Source organism: Centrocercus urophasianus, unplaced genomic scaffold, assembly GCF_019232065.1.
Source record: "Centrocercus urophasianus isolate 14NV4802_14NV808 unplaced genomic scaffold, USGS_Curo_1.0 seq_11, whole genome shotgun sequence".
Taxonomy (NCBI): domain Eukaryota; kingdom Metazoa; phylum Chordata; class Aves; order Galliformes; family Phasianidae; genus Centrocercus; species Centrocercus urophasianus.
The window spans coordinates 8,848,141-8,865,604 of record NW_024884253.1 but is presented as its reverse complement, the minus strand read 5'-3'; the positions used below and the strand labels follow the sequence as shown (position 1 = coordinate 8,865,604).

General features: G+C 42.3%; 1 long non-coding RNA gene across 13 annotated transcripts in view; it reads left to right on the top strand.

Moving 5' to 3' along the window:
* Positions 1-12,488, top strand: part of LOC122168057 — a 237,349-nt gene extending 224,861 nt beyond the window's left edge. For all 13 annotated transcript variants that reach the window (XR_006171152.1, XR_006171166.1, XR_006171167.1 and 10 more), the window contains one exon: positions 11,884-12,488. This is a non-coding gene — a long non-coding RNA (uncharacterized LOC122168057). The remainder of the gene's footprint in view (positions 1-11,883) is intronic.
* Positions 12,489-17,464: the final 4,976 nt, after the last annotated feature.

Sequence of the window (17,464 nt, the reverse complement as noted above, 5' to 3'; positions counted from 1 at the left end):
AGAGAATGAACAAACCCAAACTATGTCAGGGAACATAAATAATGATCAAGCTCCTTTGCCTGGGAAATAAATCTTGGATTTGTTTCATGTATTGACACAAATATTGCCTGAAAGATCCCAGCAAGTTCTTGATTCTGTATAATTACTACTATTGCACTAAGTAACAAATTGTATTCCTTGAATGAAGAAGGTAAAGATTATAACTTCTACTGTACAACTTGGTAAGTTAAAAACCTGTGGAGCCAAATCTTCAGATCTTGGTGGAAGTTATTCCTATAGTCAAGACTGCAGATTCTTTCTGAGATTTACAACAATTTCTAGAATTTGGAAACTATTTTGGGGCTGAGTACAGTAACAACTTGTCCCTCTGAAGATACAGTTGACATTAGTAGGAAATTCTTTATTCACATGGTGAGATGCAGTAACAAGTTGCCCAGAGAAGCTGTGGATGCCCCTTCGCTTTAGGTATTCTAGGCAAACTCTGCCCAAGGCATGGAGGTTGGGACTTGTTTTTAAGTTTTCTTTCATAAAATCAAACACAAGACATTCTCTGATTCAACCCTAGCCATTCTATGATTCTATGATATTTTTCAAAGTATGGATTTGTTTGCCTCAAAGAAATAAGTTTTGTCAAAAGAAGATGCTGCAGTAGCGGAAGGGTGTTCATGCTGATCCAGAACCTGGTATTGCTAACAAACAATGGCCATGCTAGTTGGCATGTATCAGCACAGGTTTGTTGTCAACACTACTACCAAATAGCTATTTCACCATAGCCAAATCCCTTCACCTCTTCATTCATTTGGCACACTGTAAAATAAAGGATATAACACACTTAAGGTCTCCAGATTCAACTGTGAAGCAAAGAATCAACATGAACTTAATCCACGTTCTAAAAAAGTACAATTTTTTTTTTTTTTTTTTTTTTCCAGCAAACCTATGACTTAGGAGCAGCTTTTCATCCTCAATGGAATTGCTCTACTTTTAGAACTTCTGCATATGTGTAATTCTGCTAAATCAAACTACTGTGTAGAGGAACTAGTTTTTAATCCCGAATTTTTACTGGAAATTCAAGAGGAAGTACTGTCTTAGCAATAGTCAAGTCCTCTTTCTTCTCCTGTGCTGAACCAGCACTTTGTAAGGAATACATTACCAAAGGACAAATGCTTCATTTTTATACAGCAGCAATTCTCATTTTTCAGAGCAGAACCACATAGGTGTGAATTAGTGGAGAGGGAAAGTGGTCCTCCAGTAACAGGATTCCACTACCATCTGCTGGTAGGAGAAACGTGGATTTACCTAGAACCCCCCCCCCCCAAACATGTATTCTGTCTATGGGAGGCAGTTAAGAATATTTTCAATTAATTGCTTATGTCAGTTAGAGGCACTCTGCTAATAGTAGTCATATCTTAACAGATGAACTCCTCACACCTTTCTAGATGAGATTCAGTCAGTGTGGCCGAGTTTCTAGTATGTAAACACTTAAGTGTTCAGACATCAAGGTCCTACATGACTAGTGGCATAAGGTTGGTGTACCTCAGAGTGTGAGAGTGCAAGCAGCTTTGCAGCATGAACACTTGGGGCAATATGGTTCCCTTCTGACAGATGCAAAACTCAGAAGAGTTACTACATGACCAGGTCTTTTTCAGCTGTAATGACAGACCCTCAAAGAGTCAGTTCTCAAAATGTCTATGGACTTCTGGTCATCTACAGATCATTTGATAGTGCTAGTACATTTTATAAGCCTTGATTCTGTGAAGTGAATTTTTAATTTTTCGCTTCTCTAGTGCCATTGACCTTAACGTCTGCAGAGTTTACATGCTCAGTAGAACTAAGGTCAAATTGCTGAATCTCTTCCTGGCTTTGGTTTAAAAAGTCACTGTGGCAGTCTAGAATGCAGCTGTGGGTATCTGCAGAGACACTCAAGCTGTCTGTAATCAGGCAAGCATGGGCACAGGCAAGAATTATCATCTTTTAGCTTAAGCATCAACACTGATACCTGAACTAATCGCTAAAACTAATTCAAACTCTCTGCTTGTACTGCAACCATGCTTCTAATAGATCTAGTTGATAAAGCACATTATCCTTGTTTTTTTTTCTGAACTGGCACTTATTACAATTCTTTTTGAAAATACATATGATGGCTGGACTATATATTCTGATGTAGTTATCAGCAGTGCTATGGATATTACTGTAAAACTTTTTTTATATTGTATACTGTTAATAAAGATGGAGATAAACACTCTGGTAAGATTTAGTTTTCTGAATTCATATGAAAGGTTTTCTGAAAATCATAGAAGTATTGTTTGCTCATCTAGTATAAATGACAAGTTAAATGCCCTTCAATGCTCTTCAGTGCAACCTTAACAGAAACAGATGGAAGTTTTAACAGTTTGTTATCAGACTAAGGAACAAGACCTATAGTGGTATTACAGGTCTTTTTACCTTTTCCTCTAAGTAATAAAAAGCACACATATATTTTTTTCTTTAAAATTCCCATATCATCCAAATTATATGTGCTTTATGAACTATGCTTATAAACTGGGTACTCCATACAACCCTTGCCCCTTTTCATGTAACTGGTAATAATAGTACTTACCTTACTACACTATCAAGGACTACTGATGACAATGCATCTGTACTCTCCATTTTAACTCCATTTCAGTCTTTAGATATTAATATACCGTACATGATTACTATTATTCATGAAATGAAATGATCTTTGCTATTGAAATAAATCATTAAATATTATTGGTTTGCTAATTTCACTCTTCTGCTTGAGAATCATAAAATCATATTCAATTAGTCCTAAATATCTCTTCCAGAAGCAGGAGTATCATGATGTTTTCAGAGCCTCTTGGCTGTATTTCCTGAAGTATTTCTATGAGAGGCAGCCTAGATTTTGCCCCCTAAACACTGAGACACCGAGGCCTGGAGCAGTTAAGACCTAGGTCTTCCAAATTATTTGCGTATCTAATTCTAATAAACTCTAATTTTCCTTTTGATGTCCAGAGCAAATCTACCTGGGAAAATGGTTAATCTTCCAGCAATCCCTGACAACTTACTAGTTTTTGAAAGTGAAGGACTTTCAGGCATTACCCCTTAATTAATTGAAATTAATAGTTACTTATGAAACCTTAGGCCCACACTGGGATACTCTTTCCTGCCATTCCAGATGCAATACATTTTTGTGAACTGTTTTATTTACATAAGTTGCCTTTCACTCCCATTTGATGAGTTATTTCATCAAATATGCACTGCGGTAAAGCACCAGGAATGTGAGATGCTTTGATAAAAATCAAAGTTCATGCCTCTTTTAAGTGTGAGCTTGATTTTTTCCCCTTGGTGTTTGGTTTCCCATTCACAGGAAATGCAAAAAAACATTTGCACATAAATTAATGCCTCAGCAGAGAACAAAAGGTATTTCCTTCACACCTCTCTAGCAGGAGAAATGCCCACTGAAGTGTAATGCAATTTCATTGTCAGTGGACAGTTGCAAAGGTTTAGTGTAAAATTCGTAGGACACTTTCAATCTATTGCCTGGAAGCCTGGAACTGCAAAGCTTAACTCATGGGAGTTATTCTTCATGCTGATATGGTACTTTTTGTTGTCAAACTGTTTTACATATAGTAAATCAGACATGTTCATGTTCTGTGGAGTCTTAGGCAAGGCCATGTCATCATCATCCCAAGGCCATGCAACAAAACTACAATAGCATGAGATTTTACCCCAGTCTTCCCAGCACGAGTCTTAGTGTTCCTTTGGAGCAGAAGTTTGCGGTGTGATACTTCTTGCTTCCTCCCGGTCTTCAGAGGAAAAAAATGCAGAAGAAATGATCAGCTGTAATTAGTTATCCACTTTCCAAGTGGATTGACCAAGGAGGCATGTCAAAATCTGTTTATTCGCCTCTCTGCTTTTTGAATGATTAGGGAAGACTAAGCTCCCAGGAAATACTGTTCTAGAGCACATACATAAAGGAGAAAGTCCAAAGAAACACAGTTTCTATTAACAGCATCAAGCCACAGCAGACACAGTGAAATGTAGCTGGTGTGCCTCCAGGTGCAGGAGCCTCTGCTCATGTCACCACTACACTCCCAGGAATTTAGAAAATCTGACCATCTCTGCTTTTTCTGGGGCACTGACACCAGACTATTCTTCACAGGTCCCAAACATCAGTAGCTGCTTTTTCCAATTCTAAAAATCCGGATTTGGTCAGGCTTTCAAAGATTACAGGATCTCCTTGTGAAGAAGCATTAGGAACCATTGTGAGTAGTAAGGAATAGTCAAACATAATTATTTCAGTGGTGTTTTTTTTGTTTGTTTGTTTGTTTCTCTGCACTTCAGAAATTTTCTATGCCCTTATTTTTCTTCTGAAATGTTACATTGTAATTTTCCCTACATTTTGAAATTCCTCCAGATTTTGATTAGGTCTTTGCCTTTTGTAACTCTTTCACTGGACTGTTACTAAGCTATGTCTATGTTCATACTGCCTTTTTACTCCTACCCACTTGGAAACAGTCCCCATGGGTGGTTCAGAGGTGAGACCTCCAATGCTGAACACTGAAGTGAACATGAGGGCAAGCCACTGCTTAATGAGTTTCCACAGATTTTCTGTGCTGTCACTAAGAACACAGCTTAGCTGCAAGCATCCTTCCAACTACAGAACCTTCTGGCTGCAAAAATACATGATCAAACTCATTAGTGCCTTCTGCCAGTTTGTCATTATCCCTCTGCCAAAAGTAGCCTTCAACGGGCTGCTGGTGGAGCGGTCTTTAGGAAAGATGCTGTCCCCTTGCACCTGGTCAATTAAAAAAAAATGCAAATAATTGAACTGAAGCAGATTTGGGTTGGAGAAGGGAAAATCAAAACATTTTGCTGTGGCAGAAGAGCTGAAGGTGGTCACCTGCAGTTGCTAGGCAAGGACAATCAGCAAAACCAGCTCCAGATGAAGGAGGACTGTCTACTCACTCCACACAGAATGTTGCTGCAGCCTTACGTACCATGGATTCCTCACCACTGTAAGGAACAGAGGAGTTAAGCCATTTGAAATCTGTTGAAAGGAAGAAATGGTGCAGACACCTCCTCACAACTTCACTGTTTGCAGAGTAAAATTTACACTAAAAATTGTGCTAGTGTATTTACACCCATAGAACTCATCATAGGACTGTCTTATCTCATTGCAGTGTTTTGTTTAGTGAAGGACAGTTATAACCTCAGCCCAAAATGTTTTGTGACATGAATAGCAGCTATTCTCCTTCACTGTGAAAGCACCAATCACACCAACAATCCTTCTGATGAGTTTTTTATAATTTCCATCAGTACCATCTAGTTTTATCTGCACAAATTTATTTATGCCCATGATACTTCCACACATCTGCGTGTACTTGACCAAACTTTGGTAGCCCAGGTTGGATCCAAAGCATATTACAACTTGAGCTGGGAAGTAAAAATGCAGTTTAAAGTGCCTTTTCAAAAGCAATACCATTTTTCACCAGAAAACCCAGAAAACACACCTTCCCCGACAGAGTAATTTTAGTAAAACATATATGTAGTCCAATTTCTTGCACTTGCACATACTGAGAATAGCACATGAGACTACTGACAAACATGAAGAGTTCTTTTTAAAACAGTTACTTTTTTGGTATGGACAAATAACAGTTTTGTACTGACTGGAAAAATTGCTCTCAGCTTTGTTTGAGGGTAACACCTGCCTATGCCAGGGTGGGGTCTGCAAGAAGAGAAGCAGGGTAGAACATGCTGTCCCCATGACCAGCGGAGACGGGATGTGTTCACACCTCCTCACCACCTACATGTGCACACATCACCTTGAGTGTGGCTTGGGGCCCTGGCAAACTGGGGTGTTTGTGCAGTGCTTGTGTGGCACGACCAGCACCCGAGGCACCTCAGGCTCTGGAGATGTGGGCAGAGACTCACTCCTTGGGTGCAAAGAAGCGCGTTATTTCTATTTGAAGGTTGAGTACTTGATGCTTATCAGGTTTTCATTGCAGCGTGTGGTGTCAGCTAGTTCTTTTGGAGATGCTTTAAAGCAATCTCCAGTATCTGATCTCACTCTCTCAAGATCTGCCCAAGATTTCTTTTGTTTTCACTGCAGGAGTGAGAGAATTACAGAGAGCCAAAGATCTCTTTCTCACCCCAAGAATCATTCCCTCTGCTTCTCAAAATGTTTTTTGAAACATTTTAGGAGCAGCCAGTCAGAGCTGAGGAGTCCCAGTGCATGGTCTTTACCTCTTCACTCTCCACCCATCCAACTGAGACAGATTTCACAACCTCAGTCTCTCCCTAGTTCTCTGCCACTTTCACTTGCTGGTGTAGGATTCATTATTTGACTCCTGCTCTTACGCAATGCCCATCCCTGTGGTATCTGAGCATCCTCTTCCTCTCACATCCTCCCCCTCTGAGGTTCCTACTGGGTTAGTGTTCAGCGGCAACTGTGACTGGTATTCCTATTTAAGCACGAAAAGAGAGAAGTGCTGTTTATAAAATCTAACTTCTATATGTCATGTGGATCCTTCTGTGTTGTAAATCTCCATATTGTTGTACAGTTGGTGATTATTAATTCTGCTGTTTGAAACTCAAAACTCTGCTCATCTCGGGAATACTGACGTGGATTTTTTTATTAACAAACCTACAGATTTTAACAAAATATTGAGATGTTATTCTATGAGAAGGTTCCAAAACATACAAAGGAGAGGAGTAACCTTCCCTTAGCAGCTTGCATAGGATTTAGTCAATTTCTGGATTAGCTTGTTAAATTTTATTTAGGGTGTGATTCAGCAGAATATTTTAGAACTGCTTACTTGGCTGAAATAAACAGTGATGGATCTGAGCACAAGCTTAGAGATCATTACATATTTGTGGATGAGATTTTTAAAGGTATTTAAATGTTTAACTCACTAACTACTTCTAAAAATCTGTCTTTAAGTACCTTGGTGAATTAGGGTCCTAATTCCCATTTAATTATGTGGGCTGGATTCCCCAGATTGCCAAGTTCATTTGTTCCCTTTGGACTTCCTCCTGAGATTTCCCTTGATCAGCTAATGCATGTTGAAATACACCTTCTTCTGTCTTCAGTTGGCACTTAAAATGCGTTCGTTAAACACATTGGCTAATATGTTATTAAAGAAACACTTTCATCCTTCTCTCATGATGCAATAGATGCTGGGTACATTTCAAAGAAGTGTAATTGTGTCTCGCAGCGTCATGATGTAACAGGCATCTCAAGTATCATCCTTCTATGTGTGAGACATGGCTGGGTTGGTTGATGGAATGAGAGCATATGTGATACGTTGGCACAGGGTGGAGGAAGAGGTTGGTGATAACGTTGCTAGGAGGTTATGCTTTTTATGTTTCAGTGCCATGGGCTCTTGCAGAGCTGCAGCCACATGCTAGGGACAACCTGAAGAACAGGATGACTAGGTACTTGTGCCCCATGGGCTTGCAAGGCTGTAAAAGCTTGAGACACAGAGCTAGCGGGATAAAGGGAGAGCAGTGTTCTTCCTGTGCGATGCCCAAAGCAGCAGCTTTGCACTGGCATGGTCCTCACTACCAGACGTTCCACATAAAGCATGGAGTTGACCCTGGTGCAAAAGTAGGGGAGGAGTGCCATTGGGTGACGTGGGGAATCACACCCTTCACTCTACAGTGCCAGCACAATGTCACTGCTTGTGTCATCCCTATGGGATGTCTCTGCCTGCTAATCTCAGCCTTCAGTGCCCACGCTTCTTTGCTGAGCTTTGGGAGGAATGTAAGGGCTTTATTGACCACAGGGTTGAATTTCAATAAGGTTAAGTCTCTTTGAAAACTTAAACTGGATTGTAGATGAGCTACACAGAAATGCTTCCTGTGTACTGCATTACCGTCTCTAGGTTCTGCCCGTTCTGAAACACAGAGCAGTCATGGTGGGATTTCAGATTATGCAGTGAATGGCAGTGAAAGAAATGTGATACTCTCATAACCCAGGAACAGATCAGTTGATATAAGTCAGGTTTGGCTGAAGAATTCTCCACCAGATTTGTCTTCTCATGCTAAAGCCTAGCATAAACAGGCTGGCTGGCTGGCTGAACATTTCTGAAGCTAAGTAAAAATAGGCCTATGAAAGGAATCTGCATTAGAACAATAACTGCACAGAATCTACTACTTCTCCTTATTTGTGCCAGTTATCAGTATTTAATACACATATGCACACTGGCGCACAGGGGAAAAAGAGAACCCCACAGGATATGACTTCTAATTAGCAGGGGGCCACATCCCCTGCTGTAATTTTCTATTGGAAAAACATGCAGAAGATAACTGAACATTATTCTCTCTTCTCCCCTTGCTGCTGGCAGCATTGCGAGGAGGGCTGCTTTGCTCCCGTCAGGGAGATGGGGAGAAGGGATCAGGCAAGAACATGCAGCACCACATAATAGCAGTGATTCATAACCTCATGGCACTAAACTCACTGGGCCACATCTTTAGCTAGTGCCCACTGATGTAGATCCATTGACTGCAGGAGGGAGAAGCTGATTTACATCAGCTACAGATCCAGCCCATTTACTTTTTTTCTCTTTAAGAAATCAATAAACTGTGCAGAGGGAGAGTAGGATGTGCAGTGCTCTATGTAGCAGCCTGATGTATTTCTGCAGAGGGATGCTAAATTTCTGATACATACTGACCACTTATGCATAGTATGATCAGGTCACAGAATCACAGAATCACAGAATTACAGAATCACAGAATGGCCAGGGTTGGAATGGACCTCAAGGATCATGAATCTCCAACCCCCCTGCCACAGGCAGGGCCACCAGCCTCCCTATTTAATACTAGACCAGGCTGCCCAGGGCCCCATCCAATCTGACCTTGAACGCCTCCAGGGATGGGGCATCCACAACCACTCTGGACAGCCTGTTCCAGCACCTCACCACTCTCTCTGTAAAGAATTTCCCCCTGACATCCAACCTAAATCTTCCCTCCCTCAACTTAAAACCATTTCCCCTTGTCCTGCAGTTGTCAACCCTTTCAAAGAGTTGATTTCCTCCTGTTTATAGGCTCCCTTTAGGTATTGAAAGGCTGCAATGAGGTCACAAACATTTTTCTCCAGGCTGAACAAGCCCATCTCCCTTGGCCTTCCTTCATAGGGGAGGTGCTCCAGTCCCCTGATCATCTTCATAGTTCTCCTCTGGATCCTCTCCAATAGTTCCCCGTCCTTTTTGTACTGGTGGCTCCAGACCTGGACTCAGTACTCCAGATGGGACCTCACAAGAGCAGAGTAGAGGGGGACACTCACCTCCCTGTCCCTGCTGGCCACTCCTCTTCTGATGGAGCCCAGGACACCATTTGCCTTCTGAGCCACAAGGGCACACTGCTGGCTCATGTTAAGCTTTTCATCCATCAGGACCCCAGGTCCTTCTCCGCAGGGCTGCTCTCAAGGACCGCTCCTTCCAGTCTGTATGGATGCCTGGGATTCCTCCACCCAAGTGCAAAACTCTGCACTTTGCTGTGTTGAACCTCATCAGGCTCCCCTGGGCCCACCTTTCTAGCCTGTAAAGGTCCCTCTGAGTGGCATTCCTCCTTCTACCATGTCATATTGCCCCTTGTGACTTGAACTGTGAAAATTGCTATTATAGACTTGGAGTACCCAAAGAAGTTGGAGTGATCTTCATTATAGTTAAACTCTGTAGAACAGTCAAGGACAAATCATGTTCTGTCACATTTTAGGAATAGATTCTTGCTAGTAACATCATCATCTAGAAGTGCTCACATCCCTATTACAGACGATGTTTCTATAACCTGATCATATTTTTAAATCCTGTTTTACTTGTCCTGTCTTCATTTAAGGAAATAGAGTATGGTTCAGCCCTGGAAATGCAGGTCCTCCCCTCTGCCCAGCTCCAGCAGGGACACGCTCCATGACCTTGAGCAAGTCCCTGCAAGGTTCTGTGTCTGACACTCTTCCTTGGGTCTTGAGAAGACCTTCTTTCCTTTGTGCCACTGCCAGGTACACTTTCATTTTCCTAGAAAGATCAACCCCTCTCTGATGAGATCCAGACAAGACAAAGCTGTCCCTTCTTTCAGGCTAGGGCCACATGCAATGCACCCCACCCCTGCGACGAAAGAGCTACCAGGAGTTTTCTGTCTGTGATGGACAAGAGCCTGGACTGGACTGGGGTCTGTACAGCTGTGCCTGAAATAGGGCTGACACAGGAAGAAGCCAACTTGCACTGGGAGGACCTGGGGAACGGCAGACTGTACTCACTCCATTTGGCACAGACTGCAAGGAGGAATTTTTCATCACAGGGTTTGAAAATGTTAGCAGGTTTCACATAGCTTGTGCTTGCTTTCTCTAGCTGAACCAGCCTGTGATTTAATTACATGTGTGGCTTGCAACAAACTCCTGAGTGCCTCCCTGTCGCATTTTGCACAGCCCAGTGCAGATCTGGCCCTGGGAAAGGAGCTGGGAAGCTGTGCCCAACTGTGCCGAGTTGCGCGTGACTGCCAAGACCTGGATGTGTGAGCGGGGATCACATTCAAGGACATGATAATTTCCTCCCTTTGCCTGAGCTTGATGTGGTTGCAAGAATACATAACAAACATGTCTGCTTAATTATTTTGCTTTTAATGTGGCTTCCTGTTCTCGTCCCTCTGTCTGTATGGTGATGCCATGAGCTCCTCAAGGCAGGACCGTGTACAATTTTGCTAAATGTTAATGCACTTGTAACGCTGCTGCCTGGTGAGCAAGATTGCCAAAGCATGAGCTGGCTTCAAATTCAGTTTCTTGCTGAGTTTTCCTCAAAGCACCAGGCAGTGCTGGGCTTGTAATTTGGGAAACTGCAAGAGTGAGTTGGAGTGAATTGTGCTGATCTGATCTGCACTGCAACAGCACCTGAAGGAGAAAAAAACAGGAAGAGCAAAACTCAGTGTTGTCAACACTGCATTTAAGAATCATTATTTTTGTCCTGAAAAAACCCTCTATCAACATAGAAATCATGACATTCTAAAGTAATTAACGTTGGGCTGTTTCAGCTGTTTTTGTATTCATGCTTTCAAGTTTTCATTTCAGTTCTCCACCGCCTTCTATCCTGTAGTCTTCTGACTGTGAAATGTTAAGTTTTATTTTAGTGAAGATCAAGATTATCCAGAATCACTTGACTGCAGGAGATGAATGACCAAGCAAAAAGCATACACAGCACCAGAAAGCTCAGGAAAAAATGCCTTAAGCCCATTGTGTTCACGCTTACTGATGTTAGAGAAGTCCTAGGGAAGAACTAGATGCAGCCCAGACATCAAGTCTGGTAATGGCGGGGGGTGGTGCTTCCAAGACTTTTATTAGCATTATTCACCAGGTGCCTCAAAAATAGCCTTAATACCGCTTTGCAGCATGTAAGTGCTGTTATTTCCATTTCACAGCTGGAGAATTGAGACACAGACACAATTAACAGCTTGTCCATAGTCATACTCATCTGAATCACAGGTCAGAGCCCTTCCATCAATGGGTATTCCTGATGAAATAGGCTGGAGAAGCGAGCTAGTAACACCAGGTTAGCTCCTGCAGGCTGAACTAGAGTTCAGTGTAAAGAAGCAGTCAAATGTTTAGCTGGCTATCTGGAGGGTATTTGCACTAATAAAACTGCTGAGTCTGGAAAGCTGAGCATTTTCCCGTGTGATTGCTGCTGCTTCATTTTCTGGTCATGGTGGGAACAGCCTTTCTGGTTCTTAATGGAATTAGTAAAACATCCAAACATTTCATAACTTTAATGGCTGTAGAACTGGGAGAAACTCCAGCTGGTAGGAGTAGAGATGGCTCCTGGTTTTCCTAGTCAGTTTGCCCTTACTCTAGAAATCTGCTTTGTTTTAATTTAGTAACCTGCTGTTTTCTCTTTCTTTCAGCCTGGACAGAAGAAAATGAGGGAGCAGATAGCAGAGGTACAATCTTTTCATCTTAGGAAGCAACAAAGAAACAAATAGAGATCAAGCAAAATGGGACTCCTTGGCATTCCAGAACAAGGCTCTGCTCCATGTTGACTGTGCTGTTTTCCCTTTGTGCTTTTTGGCAGCCTGTAATGACACCAAGTCCCTTAGTCAAACTGCCTCCTTATCTCTATTGGTGGCCTCTTCCCTTGTTCCTTCTTGGCCACTCGTTGACAGATCTACAGCCTGAGCTCAGAACAGCCCCCATTTACAGAGGGGAATAATCCCCTCTATACACACTTCCTTTTGAAGAAAAAGCACTGTTGTAAAATCACTTGACACACAGACATCCTCCTTTCCTACAGAATGAACACCAAGATCAACATGTGCTTGTTCTTTGTTGCCTAGTTTTGCAAGTGCATTAAAAAAAAAAATAATCATAAAAACCATGTAACCACTGCATTTCTACCTGTTTACACAAATGGAATAAGTATCCTTTCAGTTGTTTGGATCATGGAAATTTTTTTATTTTTTTTCACAGAATCACAGAATCACCAAAGTTGGAAAAGACCTGCAAGATCATCCAGTCCAACCATCCACCTATCACCAATACTTCTTACTAAACCATATCCCTCAACACAAAATCCAAACTTTCCTTGAACACCTCCAAGGTTGGTGACTCCACCACCTCCCTGGGCAGCCCAGATTTTTGTAATCTTGTAATCTTGTAAAAATTCATTTAATATATACTTATTTTCTGGCCAGTAAATACTAGTGAAGGCATGGGCCAGTGAAAGGTGGGAAGCTGCAGTGACTAGTTGCTGAACCGGAATTGAGGAATGCTGTGCTCTCTGCTAGCTCCTGGAATGAGTCATCTGCATTAATTTTGGCAAACCATCTGCAGGACTGAAAGGAGATGCTGCAGACCACCTGTAAATGCAGTATATCCACCATTGTGCCCATCTCCCACCCATGTGGCTCCTTCACAGTCTGCCTGCAAGAAAACTGTATGATCATGCCTGCATTTTGGGTCACAAACATCCTGCTTGGGGGTGATTTGCTACTGCTGGAGATTATGCTTGTGTGGAAGATGAGCTTTCACCCACCCTTAGCAGACCATTGTAAACATAGCCCTTGTTTCTTTATTTGTAGAACAGGAGTAAGTTTTCACCTAAAAAGTGTTGAAGACCAGGTTGGTTGGGGCCCTGGGCAGCCTGATTTGGTGGGTGGCAATCAGCCCATGGCAGCAGGCTTGAGCTGGATGATTTTTAAGGTCCTGCCCAACCTAAGCCATTGTATGATTCTATGATTCTAAAAATGTGGTGCCCATTATTTGGTAAGTATTTACTTGTTCTTAGTGTGTCTCACTCTGCAAACGGCTACATGGAATATTTTTGGAATGGGAGGGGATTGTTGTGCAATATAACAGAGTGTGACGATGGGGAACAGAAATGGACTCTGAGTATTTTCAAAGTGCCTCAGGATCCTGAGATGAAAGACGAGATGCAAGCGCAAAGTATTATTATTCTAATGATGCCCAACCCTCACTGAGCTGTGCCTTGTGGAAGTGTGTGAACTTTGGAGCGTGCCCTGATGAATGTGAACCATGACAGCTCTCAGGAGATGCAGGGGATGCTGGCAATGGCTTAATCAATTATGACAGCGATGGTAAGATCTGTCCAGATTAGAGCACTTCAAAAACTACAAAGCCTCAGGCTGTCTAGGTTTTTGCAAGAATGGGACAATGAAGGAAGCGGATTGATTGGGGTCCTTTGAAATGTGGCAATACTAGCATCTGCTGTCTTAAATGCAAGACCATCTAGATAGGCTTTTATCATCTGAAGATGCAACTGGAACAGAGGCAGTGCTGTGAGTTTTGCAGTTATGCCAGAGCACCAGTGGGTGAGATATGGTTTTTCCCTGGGAGATGGGTGGGAGTTATTTCAAATGTGTTACGGTAAAATGAAGCAGGGATGAAGAAAAAAAACAAAGGGAAAGTATCACGCTGAAAAGATCTGGGAGAATGGGTGGTTCTGCAGGAGTATCAGATCAAAGGAGGACACTTCTTGTTAGGAATCAAATCATCGTCTTCCTTTCCAAGTCAAATGGGCCCTTTTGAGGAACAGATAGGTGAGATAAAGCCTCTAGGGTGATTTTATCTCCCTTTTGAGTTGTCTGCTTGTATGAATCTCAAATAAACAGCAGCAGAACAGAAGGGATTAGGTGAGCACAGTGAATCACGCCTGCCTTTTGTGAGAAAAAAGAAGTAAAAAAGATGTGGCTCAAAATTACCAAATCAGCAAGAAGCAATAAATGCAGTAATATTCCAACAATATTTCCTAAATGTTTTCTTCAGAAACAATTTGCAGAGTAGCTGCTCAGCTGAATGAGATCTGTGGGATCCAGATATATGAAATATTTCAGGGTACATTTCAGGGTACAGTGGATCTTATAAGCAGGAGAAAAATTGATGTTTTATGTGGGTAGATAATGACAGGACAAGGGGAGATGGTTTTAAACTAAAAGAAGGAAGATTTAGATTAGATCTCAGGGGGAAGTTCTTTATTCAGAAGGTGGTGAGGCACTGACATAGGCTGCCCAGAGATGCTGTGGATGTTCCATCCGCATTAAAAGGCCAGGATGGATGGGGCCCTGACAACCAGCCTGTGGCACTTTAAAGTTCCTTCCAACCCTTTCTATGATTCTACGATATGTTAAAATAACAAGCTCGCTTGGAAGCCACCAGGGTTTCACAGGTAGCTGTCAAAGAACAGCCCAGACACTGAACTGAATGTCAGTATTCAAGGACATGTCCTGTACAGTGCCAACTAAGAGTGATCACAAGGCATGCATTGTACTGGCACTGCTTTCCCTGTGGCTGTCACACTCAGGGCTCCAGTGATGCACAGCAGCTTTTCTGCATGGGATGACTCACCCATCACTCATCACTGTCTGACGTGTAGGAGGGGATGAGAGTCCAGCATGCATGTCTCACAGCTGGTGTGTGAAGCCTGACAGATCATACAAAGCCCCACAAGAAGAGAGCGAGCTACACACAAACCTGCAGCCCTACAATTAAGCAAGGAAGCAGGGCTGGGCTTGTTCAGGAAGAAACATGCTCTGATTCTTGAGAGAAGAGCAGGTTTGTCAAAGTATCTCCTCCTGTTGAAGAGCTAATGCCTGGTCCAAATGGAGAGGCTCGCAGCAGACCTGTGGTTTTGACAGCCCTCAGTGCATTGAAGAAGAGTTTGTGCAACAAAGAAATGCTAATTGCCTGCTAGTGCACTGCATTGGTTTAAGCAAGGATTAGCAGTGCAGTCCTGACTTCCATTGGTACTTCGGGGCTGGTAGCAGCCCTCCAGCTCTTCCTCCCCACATCAAAGACTCTGGGGAGTGACACTTCGGGTTTGCAACCTCAGTGAAGTTGTATTGTTTCCATTTCCTTAGGAAAATGCAGATCAGTAACATTCACCCTCTTTAGCAAAGCACCTTGAGGTTAGCCCATGAGAAGTGCTGAGGAGAAAGTCCTGCACTGCTTCCTTCTCACTGCTGCATCTATGTCACAGCAAGTGAAAACAACAGAAAATGTAGAAACCACTCCTGTCTTTAGCATCATTGGACTTCCTTTATATATTGTTCACAGTTTTCTCTTGTGCTTTTGTCCATGTCTCTACTTAGGTAGAACTGATCTTGGTTACTAGACACAGATGCCTACAATGGTGCTGATGGTTGGTAAGCGAGCATCATAGATCTTTACCCGCATATTAAGTCAGAGTTCTAGGAAGGTGGCCAGCAGTGGCTGCCTGACTTTGATGTTGCAACAGCTTCTTCCTACTTATTGCATAGTGAGGCACATTCTGGCAGCCCTAAATATTAGACAATGAATCACCTACTTAATAACTGTAATAGGCAACCAGAACACAGTCCACAGCCTTTTGGGGTCTGTCCAGTGGCTACTTTTCTGTCGGTAGGCACACACTTAGAAGTAATAATTGACTCCTGATTCACAGGGTCAGTACTTTCATGTACCTACATTTTATGATGAAAAAGGAAAAGGGTTTTCTCTTAGGGTTTAATTTACAAAGAGAAGAACACGAAAATTGTTGAAGAAGAAGGGTGTAATTTTAAAAAGTGAATACTCCTGAAAGGACTTTTTCCTTCCCCCATCACCTCCCTGCCACCATGTTTTATTTTATTTAACTTAATTTTTAACTTTGCTATTGTTCATCTTGAAGGAAAAGAAAATTCTACCAGTGTGAGAGAGGTTTTCACTGTTTACCCAGAGGACTCAAGTACAGTGCCTTTCGCAAACTCTGCTCAGTCACTAGTGAAGTGCAGAGACCACTATTGCATGTGGTTTGTCACTGCTCACAATGGCAAAGCCCAAAGCTATTTTTCCTTACCATCCATTAAATGAGGCCATCTCCATTTGTCTTTATACATCTATTTACTTCCTAGTTTGGCATGTGGCATCATGACTTGATAAAGGTTTCTTAAGAGATTCTCCCATCACTGCTTGGGATGTACACCATTTTCCTTGTCTCTAGCTGGAAGAAATTAGTATAGACCAAACTTTTCTCTTTTTCTGTCACCTTCTGTAGTCAACAGAAAGGTCACACAAAGTGGTGGCTCTTCCTTTCATGCAACTATGTTGTCTTGCACAGGGCTGAATATGCATCCTCTTCTTATCTCTCTTCTGGCTTTTGTGCCCATTTTTCCTTCCCCTTATAGTGAGGAATAGAGAAAAGATTCAGTCCTTGATCTGTTGCCTTCACTCTTGCCTGTTGATGACCACACCCACTGCCTGAATGATGAGCTGAGAGAATGTTACAGTGCTCTTTCCCACTTCTGACTCATTTTTGTCATTCATTACTTGGTCTGTCTCTCATAGCCATAATTACAGGCTTGACTTTGTACATGCTTCTTGAAGCTAGATGGTTTTTGGGAGGTCACTGGATTTATGCTCTCTGGAGAGAATCCCATAGATTCGTCTACTTTCACTGCAGAAATGGCTGAGTTAAGCCATCCTCCTGGTGTTTACAAATATAGTTGTAAAAATGTTGCAACATTTTCTTCTCCAGAAGAAGTAAGGATGCTCCATTCCTGTAATGGAGTATTTCAACATGCTTTGCACCTTATGTTATACCCAGATTTCCTTCACTTCCCCCCAAAAGAAGTTCCCCAAATAGAAGGGAACTGCAGAGAAGATACTTCTCTGGTCAGATCTCATAAATTTGTAGCTGTTGTAGAAATGTTGAATTGAGCGAGAAATCTGAAATGGGACATTCCACTTCAGGCAGATCTGTGACTTGAAAGGCAGCTTCTATTGAAAGCACAAGGTCTCTCCACAGACACAATGTGTTGATTTTGTTAATTTATTTTTCTGATGAGAGCTTTGGGAGGGTCATTCTTCATTAAAATACTTCTCCCCTTCTCCTTCCCCTTCTCCTTCCCCTTCCCCTTCCCTTTCCCCTTCCTGTTCCCCTTCCCCTTTTCTTTCCATTTCCCCTTCCTGTTCTCCTTCCCCTTCCACTTCCCGTTGCCCTTCCCTTTCCTTTCC